The sequence below is a fragment of the Parus major genome, chromosome 3 (assembly GCF_001522545.3).
Source record: "Parus major isolate Abel chromosome 3, Parus_major1.1, whole genome shotgun sequence".
Classification (NCBI taxonomy): Eukaryota; Metazoa; Chordata; class Aves; order Passeriformes; family Paridae; genus Parus; species Parus major.
In genome coordinates, this window is record NC_031770.1 from 51,153,183 (window position 1) to 51,169,641 (window position 16,459).

Genomic DNA, 16,459 nt, shown 5'->3' on the forward strand with positions numbered 1-16,459 from the left:
AGAAATACTCCTGTTTTTTTGTGTTTCTGCCTTAGGGAGATATATTGAAAAATTGGATAATATTTAGGAAAGCACCATTAAATATACCTATGCAGAAAGTCAGAAAATCTTTTGGTAAAAATAAATAGTATTATTATATGAATAAAAAAAAAATCAAAGAATAATTTTGGCAAACTGAAAAATAATTATCCTAATTTAGATATATCTATAAGGAAAAACAATGGTATAACAAGATCCTGGGTGCTGGAAACAGAAGCTAGGTGTGTTCAATTCTAAGAAGCAAGGAAAGTATTTCCTGAAGTAAAAATAATTAACCACTAGAAACACTTGTCATGGCCTGAGACAGATTATTCCCATTACTGAAAATATTTTTATGAAGGCTAAGAGGGATATTAACTTCTTTAAAAAAAATATAGGCTGTAGTTCAATTTAAAATAGAATTTTATTCAGGAAATATCTTCATGAGGAAGAAATTAGAAAGTTGTGATATATAACTTCAACAGTCTCTTTTCATGAATCTTAATCTTAAATGAATCTTGATTGTCTTCAAAGTCATCCTTTTATGCTTTTTCCTCTTTCATTTGCAATATTATCAGCGGGGATGTGTATGAGGATATGTATGTGAGTATATCATGAGTGCAGCTGTTGGAGAAGGCACTGTCCAGCAGTCTCTCACATATGGGAGTTCTCTGTTTGAAGAGCAGTGTTTTTAACCCTCAGTTTCTGAAGGAAGTCCCTGAAGAATAGGAAGGTGAGTCAGGAAGAAAAAGAACTTCAGAATATTGAACAGTTAAACAGAAAGTTTCCTCTGACAAGCCCTTACATGGGAATTGCAGTATCAGGTGGACAGATTCAGAGGAGTAAAGTTGTGGTAAATGGACACAGGCTTCCTTAATTAAGCTCTGATTTTATATCTGTACATGTGTTCTAAGTACTTTTACCTTAATCAGATGTAAATCACAGTGCATTTATGAAGGGCCACCTGGGCCTCTACAGCATTCATGACTGGGTGGAAAGCTGGAGCTGCCCTCAGTGCCCACACGGTCACGTGCCTAAACGCCCTGAGCTCTTATAGCGTCACATGGGCGATTTACTGCATAACTTTCTGCACAGTAACAACATGCAGTCCTACTCCTGGTTATCCACTGGGCCTGTGTGCAAGTGCCTTGTCTATTTGGGGGAAACTGCCTCCTCCTAACAGCAGCTAATTAATCTGTTTTTGTGATTTAGATTTAGCCTCCTCTTTCCTCTAAATGAAAAGGCAACTTCTATGCAGAAATCCTTAAATATTTACAAATGTACTAAATTTTTTGGTGTTCTGTAGTCTGCCTTCAGAATATTTTATTGAGGTTGCCACCACGTTCACCATTTCATGGAATCCTCTGCAAATAGTCATTGGGGTTCCTGTTACTGCCATATTTCTGTATTACCTCAAAAGATAATCTCTCTGTTTCAATACTAACCCTTCTCCTTCTGTCCTTTTCATCTTAGGGTTTTAAATAGCAAAATCAAAACTTCATGGTGTGTAACTACTCCGAAATAGGCTCCATTAGAAGAAATTTAAAGTTCTCATTTTCCAAGCTGGTGCTTTTATCTCTCTAGTAGCTGTCGTTTACCAACAGTCCAAACCTATTCATGTAACACTGTGGTCAGAAATCATCTTTAAGCTTTTGACAGATGAGCTGAATTCAAGATATACTATTCTGATTTCCTCCTGCAGGCAATTTATATGACATGGTTATCAGGAAGGTTGTGTATTACAGGAACTTTGGCTATGATGGAGGGCTTATTGAAATTTTAGCAGAGCCATTGAAAGTGGCATTTGTGGAGTGGTTACAAGATTTTTTTAAAAGAGAACAGCTAAAGAAATACTGGTATTTGAACAGTAGTCTGAAAAGTTTGAACATCAAGGCTGTCCTGGCACCCTTTCCCAGGATTTCACATTTTTAGAACAGCACTATTCTATTAGGTAGGTAATTGAATGAGCTGTCATTTACCCACTCATAAGAAATATTCATGCATTATACTTTTTTAATATCTTTATAAACATTAGGGCTAATAATATTGTGAGGGTAATGAAAGCATTTCACTTACTTTTTAATATAAACAAAATGTAAATCCAGTGTGAACAATGACAACTCGGGAAAGTAAGAAAAGACATGAGCATAATGGTCTTGAATCTTTTGTCAGGACCTTGCAGTGTTGGTGTCAAGAAGACCGACAGTATCTATCCCATTTTATGTATTTAATGTCAGAAATATAACATTTAATATAATCTGAGTATAACATATTCAGCTGAACTCCTTAGTTCCCACTGAAATCCCTTTTCAGCTCAGCCCTTGCACTCTATAGTGTGAGAGGCAAGGATAAGCTTTTTAAATAAATATTTAAATGCAGTTATATTATTCCTCTAATTTACTTTCTATGTGTGTGGTGTTATGAACTTTACTGTTAGAATTCCACTTGATGCAGGCAAGAATTTACTGAAACAAGATGAAAATATTTATCAGCACTCCAAATAACATATTAATAATGACAGTTCCTCTCTTCCTTACAGTGCAGACTATTCAAAGCAAAGAAGGACCCTATCAAGAATCCTGCATTAAGAATTTTCTTCTGTAACTGAATGTTGCTGTGCTGGTGTGTCTTTACTTGGGAAGAACAAAGAAATACTTCTGAAATGACCACTTGTTCATAGCATAAACCTGGCACTCAATTCTCCTGTCAAGTCAGAGCTGTTCACAACTGTTTTCTTTCTCAGATTTCTTCTGTTGAACCTAGTCCTATAAAGCAATTCTTTAGGAAAATAGCACATAAGATGCAATTTTTTGTCTTGTAAGCTTCTTTCTTTCAGTACAGTTCGCATACCTCATACTCTCCTCTTACTAGTTTCAGAAACTGATGTGTAATTTTGCTTCTTTGATGTGTATTTTCAGCAAGGTTAGAGATGATATGTTCTGTTGTTCTGTGTCCATAAAATAAATATGAACTCTGCTGAGCTCTACAAACTATTAGCCTCATGGATGCTGAAAGCAAAGAGTCAAATACAAGTGTAGCTAGGTTTAGTAGTAAATGTTTGTCAATTATGTTAAATTCATCATTTCACCATTCAATTGTTCTTCCTTACTTAAAGCTCTGGTAGTTTAAAATCACAAGTTTTATGTTGATATATATTAAACAAAGATCAAGATGACCCACTTTTCATCTCCCCAGTAACAGGATGTCTTCAAAATAGCCTTTGCTTTGTATTAATCTGATATAATTAAGTTTACTTTCTGCTATAATCTATATATGCTCTAATCTTTCAAGAACTAGAAAAACAATCTCTCAGATAATACAACAGCCTTAAGTCAAAAGCTGGAAAAGCTATCTGAATGGAATCTATAGGAAGGGGGGCTGTGTAAGACAGTTGTGCACAAAGAATAGGTCTTGGAACATCATCTGAGGACAGGTGACATTTATTAGTCTAAGTCTGGAACAGAGTGGAACCAACTGTGTTTGTCGCTTTCTGAAATGAAACTCTGTGATGTGGCTACTCAGAGAAAAAAGTGTTCCATAAAAGTGACAAATTCTCTACTTCCAAGTCCTCATAAATGAGAAGATTTCTCAATGGAAAAAAACCCTAAGGCTTGTACCATCTCCAGTTCCTCAGAATTTAAGTTCAAGTGAAGGTACAAACATTTTTCTTGTATTCCAACCTGAGAGGTACAGTAACTTCTCAGGATGACTACTTTCTCTCGATTTTCATATAACCTGAGTTGGAAATAACAGACAAAAACTATCCAATAAAACTTCTAGCTAGAGAAACGTTGCTGTATTCCAGAATATACTTTATTTATGTATAAAGTCTTCATATTTCAACAAAAAATGCAACTAATGCTGGACACATATTTTAATTTGCTGCAATCTTACATTACATTCTTAAAAGAAACAGGATTGGGTTTTAGAGCAAAAATATTCAAAATCACGTATTTCTTTTTGACCCCATGTGAGGAAAAGTATAGCTTTTGCAGGTACTTTCTGCAGCTCAGCATAATTAAAACTCAGCTTCAGAAAATTCAGATAAATATTCAGAAGAATCATACACCCGTACTTGCCATTTCATAGTCTTCTCCTTTATAGCCCATTGCTTTATAGCCCACAGTGCTATCCTGTTTCATTCACACAGAGCCCAAGCCTCTGGTTCTGCAAAGATTAATGGATGTGTACACTCATTGTACTCTCCAAGGTGTTTCATTGATGCCAGTGGAGCTGGTTGCAGCACAGAAAGTTAAGACAGGCAGTAGTCTTTTCAGGATCAGCCTCTAAGCCTATTATATCAGAGCACAAAATTAGGTTAGATTTCACTCTTAGTCAGGTTAGTGAAGCCCTGTTGCCTAAACCATTGTGATACAGCTGAAAAAAATAGTGGAATTCAACACAAAGGATAAAACACTTTAAAGGGAAAAGTGCACTGAGGCTTACAATGTTATTCTGTAGCTTAGGCAATTAAATCATCCAACTTTTGGTGAAAGTCATTACTCTTTTGAATGATCATGTGCCAGAACTAAATTTTAATGGCTTATACTGTTGTCTAGAAAATGGTCTGACTTGTTTCAGCCAAGAACATTCAGTTTATTTTCTTAGTTCTAGCATTATCTGATACTGAAAAAATGACCTTTAAGTGGTCCCCAGTGCACTCATACACTTTGTTCTAGGAATACAGGGAATCTTGAGTATTGTCAGCTGAAGCAGTTTTTTATATACTTTATTTTTAGCAGCAGCTAAAGTTCATGTTGCTCTGACAGACACTATTGAGATTATAGGAAGATCAAAAGCTGAGGCAGAGAAAACCTCAGGAGCAAATCAAAATTTGAAATCTAGCTTCATATAGAAATAATTATATGTATATATTCATATACATATATACATGTATATATGTATATATTATATAAATAATTATAGGTATATTATATATACAAATTAAGCTGCCATTCAAGTTGCACTTATTTATACTATGGTTTGTAGAAGTAATTATTGCGAAAAGAATCAGAAAAATGCCTCATAGAACATCTTATCTCTGTGAAGTCTGAAGATGAGACAGGATAAGTTAATCTTTAAAAATATTTTATAAGTTGTGGTCTCAGGTAGAGTTTGGAGAAGGATGGTTTTCCCCCAAATGTACTGTACAAAGTAAAACTAGGAATGCACTTGCTTGAATTAGTTTCCCTGATCTGGCATATTCTCTAAAATCTGTCAGTGTTGACTGGTGGAAAAGAGCTGCTGCGGGCCTGGCTGGATCCCTGACCTTGCAGCTGTCCTGGGTACATGCTTATTCTTGTCAGAGGCCAAGTTTTCCCAGAGAAAACAGAGGGTGGAAATGTGGATATTTGTTTTTTGAATGTTCCAAAAAAAAGAGTGAAATATTTAATACAGGCCTTTTACACTTTATGACACATCTTTGATGTGTCTTTTTTGACACATGTTTACAACATCTTTGCAACACTCCTCGGAAAGGGGATAGAGTTTTTTTTAATTCATGGAAAGAGAGTTGGTTCAGCCAATTCTTCCATTTAATTTCAGAGGTATGTCTCTTGTTCAGACAAACCTGGGAGAATTTTTCTTTTACTTGATTTCAAAGGGAATGTAGACAACCGAATCTAAAAGAAATATCTACACAGTCCATTTGTAGATGGTAGACCCTCTATTGGTAGACATTATTTGTGCTGTTTTTCAAACTGGGACTTGGCAAAGTAAAAAATGCACAACTGGAGTACACCTGAGAAAAAAAAACAAACCAGTGGTCATTGTCTGCCACCATGGGGGAAATCAAAAGGAGATAAAGGAGGAAGCTTTTCAGATCTTTCTCATCCCTCACAAACCCATCCTTCCTCTGCCTTCAGTTCCTTCTCTTTAGTTACCAAATAAAACCTCGTGTTAGTATTGTCTGTTTTGGTTTTATTTCATAAAACAGATTTGATCTTCTGTGCTTAAACAAAGGTTTTCCCTCTCCCATGGACACCCCCAGACAGATCAGACACCACACTGCTTGACCCATGCCATGGGCTGTACCTGTTTTGTTCGATACTTGGATTTACAGTGAAATTCACAAGATTTTAACTTCCACCTCCCAACTCTGAAGCAGCTATTAGCCATGAAGAGGTATCTTGGGGCTGATCAACCCCTGCCTAAGAGGCAGCTCCCAGGTAGCAAAGATCCGATTAATCCTAGTAGGCGGTTTTAAATAAAATAAATTTGGTTTATGTTAATGTGAACCTAACCTTTCAGCTCAGTAGAAATCCATCCCAACTTTCTCTTTGTGTAATATCATATTTTTATCCATTACCAGTGGAGAAACTATTAAATAATACTTGCAATGTCTTCACACTTATAAGTTGAAAAGCACTGATTTCTGTATTTTTCTTTTATTTTATCTTACCCTAACTATCTAAGCTTTAAGATCTCTGTAAATTAGATTTTTTTTGTCTTGCAGCTAGAAGAATAAGATGAAGAGCCATGGTTAATAGACAAGTGTTTCTTATTGCTGTGCACATCCATTGCCTTTTAGCCAACTAAGTTTTCATATAACAAAAAGGTAAAATGCTACAGACAAAGTTGTCAAAAAAATAAATAGTAAATATTTATGTCTTTAATACTTTGCTGTTATTAGAGATTTAATTGAACTTTACTACTGAAGTTTATGTTTCTATGTTGCCCATATTTACCCATTATCAGATATTTAAAGAGTAATTTATTAGGCTCTGAAGATCATTAACTTCAAGTAAATAGGCTAATAATACTGTTAAGGAGATAGAAGGTGTCAAAATTTAATGAATGAAAAGCTACAATGAATATTAGAAGTGTACTAGAAAGATGTAAACAAATTTTTATATTAATTCAAGGTATTTAAGATACAAGATATTTCTGTTCCTTTATCCAAACTCTAAAGAGAACATATTGTGACTCATGTAATTGGGTAACAAATACCAGCACATATATGAGATATTTGTATTGTCAAAGTTGGATTGTTTTCAGTACATAACTTATGAAGGACTTGCACTGGGTTAAAACTGTTCATGTGTTTTCTCTATTAGGAAAGCACTTCTGCTCAACACTAGGCAAACTTTTATGCATCTGTAAATATTTTGAGCTGTAATCAATCAGTAAAACTGCAGATTTTATTCAGTAACAACTAAAAGTAACTCATCTCAGTTTTTATTTGAGACTTCCCACTTCCATCTCCTCTTTCTCTGAGTATCTGTTGAAAATTATTGGTCTGTTGATGGGATTTTTGGATTTTCTTCCATGCACATTCAATAGAAATGCCTTTCTCAGCTTTCTGATTAAAAAAAAAATGAATAATCTTTTAAAACTCAAGAAACATGGGTGTCAGACGCACAGGTGGCAGATTGCTCTTTGATAGGAGGTCAACAGCTAGAGGGAAAATCTATTTTTTCTAAAAACATTTAAAACGTAGCAATAGCAGCAGTAAGCAGAACTCTTGCTGCATGTTGTGGCAGCTGCTCTTTTCAAAGGGTAGCCATAGAAAGGAAAACTTTAAGGTGGGAGAGCTGACAGTAACAGTAATGATGTGTGGCTGGAGCACTCGCCAAATCTAAATGGACTGAAACCCACATCCCACTCCACACTTGAGTGCATCAGTAGCTAAGGCAACATTTAAGTGCTGATGCAGCACTTAAATTAGTCTACCTTATTTAAGGTCACTTAAGCCTGGTTATTCAGCCTCAGACTTGACTGGTTTTAAAATATTTTTATATTTGTCTTGTTAAGCAACCCTAAAGTAGGGATATGTGTCAGACATACATAAATAGATCAAAGATTTGGCCCACCAAGATTGATTTTTACCTGTCAAATTATAGAGATCCCACAGTTAAAAAGCATATTTCTTTTTACTTTTCATACTCATTCTTACTTGCTGTTGAAAGAAATGCCTGCATTCAGCCCTAGAGTAATAATGAAAAATAGCTCTTTATAGAAGAATTCCCTGTTGCTGATTTTAATCTTTAAATACACTGTATACACTAGCAAATAGATAAATAAGGGCATTTGATATTGAGACATAGTGTAGAGAGTTATTGTTTCCTAATACTGATGATTCTTAATCCCACAGTACTGTAGAAGCATGTAAAAGTTTCTAGATGGCACACTGGGAATTTTGGTAGCAAAGTTATTTTTATTTGCTTGGTTTTACATCTGCAAAATAAGTTATTATCTTACATAAAATAAGCTTTTAAAGCTATTATAATGCTTATTATTTCAGAGTTTATTAAGAGACACTGCTGGAAATAATGGCATTTCATCTTATTGTTAGCAGTATTTTTAAATATGAATATTACAACAGTTTGCTGAACAATGATTTGCCCTGAGAGAGACCACTAGAGACCACAAAAAATCCTGAATTAATTTTCAGTCAGTATTCCACCTATAAGTCTGCTAAGTGCTTTTTGGATTTTCTTTTTCAATCTCATAAAGGTATATTAGTTAGTTGTTTAATTTTAATGCCTATTAAAATTAATATTAATGATGCCTATTTTTTCAACTTTTCTAATTTTGTATTCACTTACAGAAACACACAATTGTTTTGTAAATTAATACATATCATACTTGTTATAACAGAACAATCACGTTATTGTTCTACTAAGCTTAAATTACCTGCAAAAGTGAAATGCACAATTCAATTAAAAGTTATCCAATTTATTTTTCATGTTATTTAATTTGTATATTCATCTGAAATAAGAAATTTTACTTAATGGCTGAGTGAAATTGTGTTTGCCTATCCTCTAATCACAGTTTATGTATGTGAAGAACATAACCAGACTACATTAATATAACAGAGTCAAAGTACAAGAAAATTACTGTGCTTTCAAAGTGGTTCCACGCTAACTGAGTCAAAGGAAAAATCTACTATGCTCACAAGGCTTGAAGCTTATTTTTTATATGACTGAATATAATTGATCTATTGCATAGAGTGACCCTTGCTTTTATTTCTTATCATGTTTGGTGGGGTTTTTTTTCTTTTTTTTTCCCTTCATCTAATGCAATTTCCAGCACTGACAGGAGATCATCTCTATTGATTGTTTAAAGAATACTTCCTGTTAGGTTGTTAAAAATGCCAAAGGTAGTCTTTTATTTTTGCTTTTGCATGAATGCAAGCATAGGTGTAACAATAACTATTTATCATTCATAAGAAGGAAAGAAATAAGGGGAAAAACCTCACAGTTTATAAGATATAGTCCCTAAACCTTCACTTCTGGTTTTCAAGTCAGTTCCATATATATACAGCTTTCAGTGAAACAGAAAACCTCCTTGCAGCCAGCATTCATTAATTTCACTATTAATTGCTGTCCATTTGAAACCCCTATGAAAATTGATTTGCCATTTTGAAATGCAGTAGGTTTGGTCCTACTCTAGTAACAAGGACATATTGTCTCACTATGTGATAGCAGAACAAAATATAATCTCATGGAAATGATGTCACTGAGTGTTTGTAGCTGTCTGTAGCTGTATGTTAGTGTTTAGAAAAGTGTTATGTCACTTTTCTACTCCTTAAAAAAAAATCTGCATCTGACGCCCCCAATGTCAATATGCTTGGAAGCACGGTGTAAATATTAACAAATGCCAGTTTGAATAACTGCATTAAAAGATATTTTATTCATTAAAAAAAAATTCTCAAACTTTCTAGGAATTATTTTTTTAGATTTTCTGTTGGATGTTCATTTAATGTCTACTATCTTTAAATTATATCAACTTCTAATGCACTAATGTAATTTCTAGAGAAGTCTTCTTGTTTCTGTAACAGCTCTGTCCCTCTGTTTTGTCCTTATTAAGGTTTACAAGGTCTTCAAGAGCATCATCTAACATGAGCACAATATTGCAGAAGTAAACATGTAGCAAGACAGATGTTTTGCATATGACTTTTAATTAAGAAAATATTTGACTGATTTTATGACCTCCTCAATGTCAAAAAAGAAAATTTTGCCTGCGGGTTAATTAACATCCTGCAGCCTTTATGACATTGCAGCTATTCATTGCTGGATTCTTGCTAACAGTCCAAATGATTTCATGTTTAGGTTTATATTCACTATTTTATTAAATTAAAAATCTCATGTATTGTTCTCTACTAAAATAATGTATACAAGATCATGGAAGGCACAAAAATGTACTAAAGATAGGGTTACATAATGACTTTCATTCTATATTTTATTAACTCAAAATAGCTGGCAAAATCTTTTATTTTTCTGAAATAAATTTGTGGACATGGTCTTTGTATATTCTTTTTCATTTAAAGTTAAGAATTTTTTCTCAGTCACATACTCATGCATTATTCCTCACACAACATTTTCTAAAGATAATTTTGTAAAAGTGTGTGCTTTTATGCACGTGCCAGAAAAAAATGTATAATTTAAATGAAATTATTTATATATACATAAAAACAGCAATAAGTATACAAGAGGATAATATATGCATTCAGAAACAGCATAATTTTTTTTTAAAAATTTATGTATTTGTTATAAATAGTTTAAAAAGCTGCTTTAGGATATTTCAGAGATGCACATTTTTCATTCAACACTGAAAAAATATACATGTGAAAACAGATGAAATAAGGTGTATTAGTTATTTTTAAGTTTCATAATCTACTGTAACTTAAACATTTGGTAATTTATTTTCCTTTTTAATCTCCTTTCTCCCCAGTTCTTTAGGCAGTGGTTGCATCAAGATGGTTTGCTCCTGTTCATGTAAAGGGGAAACACAAATATTATGATACCTGAATTGGGATTCAGATCCAGTCAAAGGTGTTCACACAAAAGGTCAGTGACTACCTGTCTTTTACATATGCATGTAGGGTAGATGTCTGTCTGTGCAAGCCTGTTTTAATTCTTAGAGTCAAGGGAGAACTGGTCAGCTCAGGTCACACAATGAGCCAGTCAATCCCAAACAAAACGAGCAGCTAGGATTGCCTCCCTTGCATGGAGCCAGTTACACTGAGATGTCCTGATCTTGAACTAAGTCTTACTCAGCTACCTAGCAATAGGGCCCAGGGTTTTTTAAAGGCCCAGATTAGGCCAGGAAACCTCCACCTGCTGCTTCAGAATGTGGGGATCCTCCCACAGACCTATGTCGTCCCTCTAGCTCTGTGTATGCACTCCAGGAGTGTTGCGAACGGTGCTGGACCCTGAGCAGGAATAAGGAGGCCCTGCTCTTTTCCCTGCAAATGGCAAATGCTTGGTGGTTTGAACAAGTCCTTTATTTCTGAGAGCTGCAATAAGACCTTTATAAAACCAAGACCCAGTAAGGAAAAGCATTAGGTAAAGATCCTAAATTCTTTTATGCAAGCCTCAAAGTGCTGCTGCGTGGTAAGTTGCATTTAACAGTCTAGCCTTGGTTAGGACTCTGTATTAGGTGTCCACACAACAGCAGAATATCGTTGTGTGGAAAACACCAACTATAAACATTATTTTATAGATATAGTTGTTATTATTATTAATAAGAATAATTATTAATTTATAATATATAACACATTTTATATTTTTGAATTATTAGCTACATTATATCTATATACATATTAAGAAATAGATTAATTAAAATTTTTGAACCCCAAGATAGGGAGCACCCTCACTAAACCAGCTCGAGAACAAGACAATTTTAATTGACAAAATTTGTGAGTGTTGTCTTGCATAGGAATCCAGGCAGTGAGGTGTGAATTGAAATGACTCGAGAGGCTCCAAGTTTTCTTTTAAAATTAGCACTTTCATAACTGTCCATAAAAAACCTTAGTCAAAAAATTGGTATGTGAACACTGTCACAACAGAAAACATTTGCATTCCATCTGACCCTTGAATCAGAATATTTGCTGCCCGTGGGGCAGGAGATGGGGCAGCATTTCATGCCACCATTTGGCCTCAATACTGAGGCTGCTATCAGACTGAACAGTGTCTGACATTCCCTAGCAATGTTTATTGTGGTATTGATGCTCTCTAATGAAAAAGGGCTACAAGGTCAATTTATTTTATGCGGACCAGAAAACAGCTACTAAAGATAACTACTTTTGATCATGTACTCCAGATTTTATAGCTACCTACAAGCAGTCAATGATTCTGTATTCACGGCTCATAAAAAATAACATCATCCTTAACACAGTGGAGAGGTCAGGTGAACCATACTTAAGAATGTTTCTCACACATATCTTCAAGAATGCTAATCACTCAACTCTGATTAAAATCAGAGAAACTGCCCACTTTGGAAAAACTATATATCCTGAGAAGTTTTAAATATGCATGCAATATACTTGAACAAAGATGAACCATTGATAACAGCAGGTGACACAAAAACACTGTCCACACAGTTTTGACTTCTTGCCATGTCTGTCATACAAATCTTACATAATTTTTTAATAAATCTTTCAGGTTGTATGACTCAGCACCAAAAAATTGGAAAATGTCGAAGCAAAAGATTTAAATTATGCTTCCATTTAGACATCTATTATCTCATAATGCATTATTGTTTTAAAAGTAAATTTTGCCTTCATACACTTTATTTCAGTGAGGAGATGAGAAGACCACAGTTCTGGTGTAAAACACTATTCTGTAAATGCTCATCATCCTCAACTTTTTAAATGCTTCTTTTCATGACTCCTTTTCAACTGAATGACATATTTCAGGATGGTTCTGTGTCAGAGCCCTGAGAGCACTAACACATCTGAATGGCCCTGATCAGCCCCACCGAGTTCCTCATGTGCCCAGGAGGCCTCTTTCAGCTGATCCCAGGACCTCCAAACCCTGCCTGAGGGTTTGGAGGTCCTGGGACCTCCAGCTCTCCCTCCATCTCCTGGATGAAGTGGAATGTGCGATGTGGTCATGATTCCAGCCCTGTCTCCTGCTTCCCCTCACCAGGTTCCCTGGCCCTGGCTCATGGTTAGTTGATGGACTCTATTCCCAGCCCCTGGCACTGCCTGCCATGCTCCCATCTTGGGGGATGGTGCCCCACTGCTAAGGCCAAAGTCTGTGCTGGGGTCACCCTCAGTTCCCCTTCCCTTGGTAACATTTTTTCCTGGCTTCACCTTTTTCCTTGTAAGGTACTGCTTTTGAAATCACTAAAGGACCTAGGCCTGTGTATATCATGAAGGGTTTAGCAAAGCATTTTCTGAATACTTAAACAGTCATTTTAGGCTCAGTGGCAGGGTTTTTTTTTTATTTCCAGGAGGTTGGAAATCACTACTGCTTCGTATGCAGTAATAATCAAATGAGGGTAAAGGAACAGAAAATATACACAGTTTTCTAAATAAAAGGGAGAAATCAGCCAGTAATTTCCCAAATGTACACTGTCTTCTCGTGTGAACTTCTGTAGCACTTCAGCAGCCCTTTTTACAAATTTTAAATTAAATCTTTAATTTCAAAGAGTCTAGCCTTTTAAATTTGGCATTCACTCTACTGTAAAGAACACACACATTAAATCATAAAGCTGCCTAATGTTTTCTTTCCTACCTGAGATGAATTAGAAAGCAGCAGACTTGCTGACATCAGTTTTCATGTTTCTCAACAGTTCTGACAAGCAGATGTGAAAATTCAAGTGTATCATGGTTTACAAAGCCAGCCTCTGACTTGGCCTTAGCAATGCAAAGGGGATGCCTGCCTCACAGATGCCTTCATTTCCTGCATATCCAATGTCTCTGCACTCGGCTGTTTTAATGCAGTGCAAAAAGAATCATCCACTACACCCTGTAGTACAAGGTTCCCTCACCTGTAGACTAAACTCAAGAGCCAGCAAAACATAATTTGAAAGTGGAATTAAAGGCTTGTATCTCCTCTTCTTAGAGATAAATGTTACCGAGTATTGGTGTTATTTATTTTCAAAAGTCAAGCTGAAATTCAGCTGCTGTGACTGTATTCATCTCTTTGCAGTCTCAGCAACTTTGTCCTGTGTTAATAGTGTGATCTTAATAAATAAATACTGAAGCACAGCTGGTGTTGGCAAGATATCACTGTTAGGTTGCTGCAGCATGCTATCGCTAGTGAGTGCTGCTAATTATTCTCAGAACTGGGAAATATAGGGGAAAGGAATGCAGAGGAGAGTCAACAGAGCCTGGAACAAAAAGTGAGGGATGTTTGCCTCATTCCACAGCGAGGACATCTGAACACCATGAAGGCAAGGGTTTCACCAAACTTGGTTCTGAATTATTCCCTTACCAAAACAATATCTAATAGCCACAGTGGTATAAAGCTGTAGCTACACAATTGCTGCTTAAAATTCATACTTATTTTTTGAGAAGAAAGCAATGAAAGTTGGAGTACTTAAAAAATCTAAAAAGAAATCCAAAACCAAACCCAAAGAAAATGATCCTAAAAAAGTCCTGACTAAATTAGTGAGCTGGAAGATAAACAATTTTTGTTTTCTCCTCTGCTTTTCTGGCAGTATGTAATAACCTATCTTTGAACACAGAAGTTCCAAACCTTGGGTTAGCTACCACAAAGAGGAAGCACATAGCTTTCAACATTTAGTCACAGAAGAGAGTAGTGTGAGCTGACATTTTTCTAGCTAAAAAAGAATTCTTGTATCTTTATATTTTTTTAAAAAAGGCAAATAGAATAACCACTATATTTTGTATAGATTCTCCTTGTATTTTGTTTTCAGACTGCTGTCTGTCAATATTTATGCTTTTTTGGTTTGCAGGTATGCTAGTGCCTAAATGAGCTGAGCAGAAATTAGGTGAGGCAGAGTACAGCCCAAATTTCCTCATATCCTTCTGAATAAAAATTTATTCCAAAATTAGTGGGTAAAATTACTCAAGTATTAAAACTATTGAATGTATTTAGCAGACATGATCTTAACTGTGTGACTGACAGTTTTAGAAAGGATGAATTAAAATTGAATCTGATGGCAGTCTCCAAACACAACTTGCATGTCAAAGTAACTTCAGTTTCAGCTACTGTAGAAGGAAAATCACAACACATTTTCTGGCTATATCATTTTCTTATCATTTTAAAAGCATTTGAAGCAAAATACAAAAAGATGCTGAACTTGGAGTTTCAATTATTTGAATTAACTTTCCTAGCCATTCATAGTTTACTAACTTACAGGTGCTCAGAACTCAGATTCTAGAGACAATACAGGAAAACATGGAGCAATACCGAGACTATTAAATAGAAAAATGAAAATGTTCTGAAAAAGTAATACAGAGGTTAAAGTCTAGGTGTTCAGTTATGTGAGGATTAGAAGGAACAAATTTTAGCTGAGTTGGTAGGAAGTGCTTGGACCTTTGCATTTATATGCAGGTAAGTAGGATGGGAATAGAAGAAGGTAATGCAAGAACGAGAGATGCACCTCTTAACTGCAACCCCAGCAGAATGGAGATGCAGAAGGAGGAACACTGAAGCATTCAAACTATGAGAGCATATATGTTAGACAGCTGTACTTCCCTTTTTTATCTTTGAGATTATTATGCTACATTTAAAAAAGAAAATCTTAATTTGAGCACTTGAGAGAAACTAAGAAACCAAGCCTTGGGAACTTCGTTTATGTATATATGAAAGCGTATGGGGAGCTTGGTCAATCATAAAAGAAAATTAATTAAATTGTTCAGCTTGTGGGTTTGTTTGTTTGGGTTTTTTTTTTCCTTTTTGAAGAATTTATTTTTATGTTTATATCATGCAGAATACTATTGTAAAACATGATACAGAAGTGTGACTTCAGGTGCTACATAATTCCCTTGCTTACAGGCATGGAGCTCCCGGTTTGAATACTCTTGTAACTGTTATAAATAAAAAGTTTTGACTAACTGCCTCTCCTCCACTGAGACATGGAAGATCCCCTCAGGCTGCTAATGTGTTTGGAATAGTTAATGATTGAATGCCACTCAAAAACCAATCTCAAATCAGTGTTATTTCTTGTTTTAAAATTAATGTTTTGGGTTGTTTGGGTTTGTTGGTTTTTTGTTGGTTTTTTTTGTATTTTTTAATGGTGTCTGAAGAGAAGTGATAGGACTGCAGTTTCAGTTCTCATTTGGTAATTGAACATTTTTATTTACTGGTAGACTGTCGCTTTGAATGAGAACACAAACTGGCTAGGGAGTTACCTAGCCAACATAATGTGCATAGCAAGAAACTAAAAAAATGCTTCAAAATAGGCCCAATGAGGAAAGGCTTCATTATGATGCCAGAAGAGCTTAGTCAGAGGGGACAGTTTTTTTGAGGCAAGGAGAATACTCAGGCATTTAAACGTTTTTTTTTTCAGCTTAAGATATGGATGAGAGCCTAAAAAAACTTTAATTTACAGCACATTTAGTAAAGTTTTCTGAAAGCATGTGTGTAAATAATATTCCAAAGTTTGCTATATTAGGAGTGGGATTTCAAGGGATATTTTTAATGTTATTAAATGGTATTTTAAATGTTTTCAAATGTTTTCTCCAAATACTCATTTGTGTATACTATGTGTGATACCATGTTATCTATTTGGTTTAGATTTG